At 54.6% G+C, this 5,044-nt stretch overlaps 1 protein-coding gene across 1 annotated transcript in view; it reads left to right on the top strand.

Moving 5' to 3' along the window:
• The first annotated feature begins 545 nt into the window (after positions 1–545).
• Positions 546–5,044, top strand: part of Cuedc1 (CUE domain containing 1) — an 89,578-nt gene continuing 85,079 nt past the window's right edge. Inside the window, 1 exon segment of the mRNA XM_027426295.2 lies at positions 546–613. The gene's annotated coding sequence lies outside the window, so the exon portion shown is untranslated.

Raw genomic sequence — 5,044 nt, forward strand, 5'->3', positions numbered from 1 at the left:
GTATGTGTCTGCAGCTTCTCACGCTAGCCTTGACTTTAGGTCCCCCTCTTTTCCAAATCTCCCAAGTCTCAGGTCTCCTAGCCTTAACAACTCCTTACTATGCTCCCCAAGTCGGCATAGCCAGGACGCACCGCACCCGGCCATAAAGGGACGATCCCAGTCTCCGCATTCAGCCTCCCTGCCCTCTAGCCGAGCTATCAGTGCAGATGGCGCGGGAATGCACCGAGGAACCTGTCCTAATGTTCCCCAGATACCCTTTCCCCCTATGCCCGGCAACTGCGTTGGCCTCCTGACCCCTATTCCTGCTTCCCGGTCTGGGGAGAGGGTCTGGGGGTGCCGCAGCCTGGGCCCCGGCGCGCGCGCAGCCCCGCTCCTCCCTAAGCGGCCCCACTTGTGGCCTCGGCAGCAGCCGCACAGAGACAGCTGCATTTTCTCGCAGCCCGCCGCTAGGAAGCCGGCCTCGCCTCGCTTTCTCCGCCTCCCGGCGCCCGCGCGCCGCCGCGCCACCGAGCCGGGGCCGCCGCCGCCACCACCGCCGCCGCCACCGCGGGACCGCGCCCCTCCCGCCGCCCGGCCCCAGCGGCCGCGGGAGCGGACGCGAGTGCGGTACTCGGTAAGACCCCGATTCGCTCTCGCCGCCCCTACCGCGAGCTCGTGGGCGCCGCGCTCCACCCCGGCCCGGCCGCCCCACCTTCCCCGGGAGCATCGCCGAGGCGCGGCCGCGAGGGCCGGGCCGTCGCGAGTTTGAGTCCTCGCGCCGTGGCCACGGCTTCCCCGGAGCCCGCGGCTCCGCGGTAGATCCGGGCCGCCCCTCTCCCCGTGGCTGCCGGCTTCGTCCCCGGGCCCTGGGCGCAGGGGGCGTGCGGCACTGGGGGCCACGATCGGAGGGGTGGTCACTGGCTGGCACCGCGGGGAAGGGACGCGAGGCCTGGAGAGCCTGCTCCTCCCTGGTCTCCGCTCCCGGGTTCCCCGCTTTGTGTGGACACCCTCCCAGCTTCGCCCCGGCATGGGGGCGCAGGCTGAATGGCGATGGCGAGGCGGGGGCCCGGGCTAGGAGCTGAACTCCTTTTAGGGGGAGGGGAGGCTCGCTTCCTGCTCCCGCTGTGGTCACCGGTCGGCTCAGCCTTTTCTGGTCCCACCCGGTCCCCTGGGAGCTGCATCTCTCTGCGACCCGGCTGGGGAAAGTTCAGTATGCGCTGTCCCCGCCCCTGCTCCCCCGCCCCCTCGGACTCTAATTGCCTGGGGCGCTGAGCTCCAGGGGGCCAGGGCTTGCCTTTATTCCTTGGTTTTCTCCCTGAGTGGTTGCCTTGCACCCCGGCTTGTCCATCTTCTCTCCTTAAAAATAAAGTTTTAGCTCCAAGAAATTTATGCTGCTTTGAAATTCCTGGGGAAGGTGTTTTAAGGGAGAGAGATTTTAGGTTTCCCTTGTTGTTTGTTTAATGTGAGAATGGAGGCTGAGGGGATAATTGGGAGTATATAGTGATGAGACTGACACCCTAGAGATGATGCAGGGTAGATGACCATGTATGTGTCTTGATCTCCACCTGTTCCTCAGGCAGTCTGAAACCCGGGGAATACACCTTTTCTCTTGCTTACCTTGTGCCACCTGGCCCAGGAGAAAGGGTTCTGGGGGTGTGCTGGGCGCCGTTCTTTACTGGCTGATGAAGTTAGCCAGGCTGCTCGAAGGAGTTGCCGGATATTAGTACTCTCTTTATGGCTATCATTTCATTATGAAGTGTGGTTCCTGCTGGATCAAGTGTGAAGTGGGGACTTTCATTTGAATGGAAGGTGGCACCTTTGTGCTGCTGGTTTGTGCATCCAGTAGGGTTGGGTTGTAAATCCTGTGTCTGCTGCTGCTGCTGCTGCTGCTGCTGCTGCTGCTGCTGCTGCTGCTGGAAAGAAAAGGGGACAGGAAAACCGAGCTGGGCACAGTCTTAAAAAGAAAAGAGTCTGGGCAGTTAGGATATCTGGGCAGTTAGAATAGCTCAGGGCTGGTGATAATGACAGTGGAGGCAAGAGAGAGGGAGACCAGATCTGAGAGTTAGACCAAGGGCCCCTTTGGGATCCGGTAAAAGCTATGTCCTAACCACACTTCCCAAACATGCATGGTGCCAGAGCGTCCTATGCGCTGCCAGGGGGCTAATACACCCCCTTGGAACTAGGGTTCTATTAAGACCCATGGGCTAGAGTTTTGTTCAGGCCTTTTGGAACAGATTCCTCCTTTGTGGCTAGTTAGTAAATAATCCCAGGGCGCCCAAAGCAGAACTCTTGTGAGGTCCTTTCTCATGCCACTTTGAACTTGTGGCCATGGAGACCTGAAAGCTCTGGCCCAGCTCCCAGTTCCCTTGAGTTAGCTAGAGGACAGGGGCAATTGAGGTGGCCATGCTTCCAGGACAGAGTTTGCTGTCTGTGAGGTGGGGAGACCCTAGGTCCTATGTTGGGGGCCACAGGCTATTGAATTAGAGAAAAACAAAGGGACAAGTGTGGGGTGGGTATAGGAGGCAAGGCTTTTAGGATCCCCTGTTTATCTTTGGACATGAAGTTGAAGAGCCTATGGAGAGTGTTCAGTGTGGAAGAGCCTACTGGGGAAGCCTTGGAGCAGATTTGCCCAAGAAAACAATCTGGGTATTTGTAGTTCCTTCCGTATCTTGGGACTTCAGAACACAAGACAGGCCACTGGAGTTCATCTCCTGTGCAGCCCCAAAGAGGGCAGCCCTGCTTTTCTTCTCTATAGCTGGGTCCCAGGGTGCTGGGTGGTGGGCAGGTACCTGTCCATCTATACTTGCTCAGGATCTGGGAGAGTCCTGGGGTCTCCTATGTCAGACCTATCTGCCTCAGTGCTGAGAAATCTTTCCTAGGCTCCCACCACCTCTGATGGACCAGAGCAATTGAATGTCCTTTCAATGATGCCACTCACATTGTCTTTAAAATCAGTCATAATAAATGCAATAATGATGCTTAGAAATTGAACTCCCACCTCATAAAATACGATAATGGCAGTTTTGTTATGGCAGCAAGGGTCCTCGGATTGCTCTTAGTGTGATGAGAAGTTCTGACTCCACAGATCCAGCCTGCACCCCACCCCTACCCCTACCCCATGCAATCCAGTGTTTGGCAGGCAGCACCTCTTACATCTGTTTTTTCCTTCAGAGTTCCCTAAAGCCACTCTGCTCTGTTACTAAGCAACAGAGCTGAGAATTTCCTAGAGCCTTGGGTACAAGGCTCACCTCTGACCATGCAAGGTGAGCTGGAGCGTGGTGCCTATGGTTTGCTGGCTCCTGCACTTCTGACAGGTAACCATTGAGTCTGGAGACCCAACATGACTATGGTCTAATCGTCCCAGATATGGGAGTTGAAGATGTCTCTTGTGGCAGGGGTCACCTTCCCTTGTAGCCAGGACTTACCTTTCTTCTGAAGCTCTGGCTTCCAGATGTTGGTGGACTCAAGATGTTAGCTGCACGGGCTGCTCTGCTGTCACGTCCTCTCTGCTTCCAGTCACCTAGAAATACCTCTCATGTGCCAAAGCAGCATTAGGAATAGATTCCTTCCTAAGAAAGCAGCCGAAATTCTCATCTTCGAAAGAAGTCATGGGGCCAGGATGTAGCTCAGTTGGTGGACTGCTAGAGTACTTGTCTAATTTGTACAAAGCTCCCGGTTCAATCCTCAGCCCCATAGAAACTGGGCATGGTGGCATGAATCTGTCATCCAAGCCCTGGGGAGGTGGAGGCAAAGGGATCAGAGGCTACTTAGAGAGTTTGAGACCAGCCCCGGCTATGTTAGACTTTGTCTCAAAAGAGAGAGAGAGAGAGAGAGAGAGAGAGAGAGAGAGAGAGAGAGAGAGAGAGAGAGAGAGATATTAAAAACTAAAATAGAACTGTTCATAAACAGTAGATGGAGTAATTGCTTGGGAACATAACTTCCTTCTTAAGAAACATAGCCACTGCTTTTCTACTGTGTCAAGGGTCTTCAGGGAGTTCTTGATTGGACACCAGTGTTTAACCTGCACTTTAGGAACAGTTAAGCCATTTTTTTTTAATGGAGTCTCAATATGTTGCCCAGACTGGAGTGCAGTGGCTATTCACAGGCAAGATCCCACTACTGATGAGCATGGGAGTTTTGACCTGCTCAGTTTCTGACCTGGGCCGGTTCGCCCCTTCTTAGGCAACCTGGTGCTCCCCTGCTCCTAGGAGGTAACCATAATGATGCCAAACTTAGTGCAGACACCAGTTCGGCATAGCACACTATAGCCCAGAACTCTGGACTCAAGAGAGCCTCCTGTCTCAGCCTCACGAGTAGCTGGGACTACAGGTGTGGGCCACCAAGCCTGGCCAGTTAAGTCATTTTTATGCCCATTCTACCAAAGTGTCTTTGTGGTTCAGTTTGGTTTTATGGTACTGGAAATCGAATCCAGGGCTTTGCCCCTGCTACCAAAGCCCCGCCCTAGCACCATAGCTTTCTGATCCCCAGGTAACTCTGGATCTTTCTCTGAAGACTTGTAAGTGCTTCAGCATCTCATTCTTAGAAGGCGTCCAAGGAGGAGGTCTCACATATGCGCCAGGCTGAATGATGGTTCCTTCCATAGAAGCTGTTGCTATTATTTCTGTATGTGGGCTGGACGGTTCTGATACTCATTACTAAGGAAGGAATCTTTAGTCAAAAGATAGAGAGGCTGGGTCGGATGTAGTGCTGTGGGGAAGGGGACAATGGAGGGCTAGGGCTGCTGAGATGGCAGCGTGGTAGGGAAAGGGTGAAATGACTCAGTATTAGTAGGTTTGCTGTGGAATCAGTTCTACCCTCTTCTCTCAAAGAGTTTGTCCGAGAGGCTGTGGGCAGAATGGCCTTTCCTGTAGTGTTGGTCCAGAGGGACAAGGCATCTAGTGAGTGTGTGGCGGGGTGGGCAGTAAAGAGTGAATGGAGTGGAAGGCAACAGCAAAGGGCTTCCTGTGGAGGAAGAAGCATGGGGGCTGGAGATGTGGTACCGCAGGCAAAAACTCTTGCTTTTACACACACACACACACACACACACACACACACACACACACAC

This window comes from Cricetulus griseus, chromosome 7 (assembly GCF_003668045.3).
Source record: "Cricetulus griseus strain 17A/GY chromosome 7, alternate assembly CriGri-PICRH-1.0, whole genome shotgun sequence".
NCBI classification, from domain to species: Eukaryota; Metazoa; Chordata; class Mammalia; order Rodentia; family Cricetidae; genus Cricetulus; species Cricetulus griseus.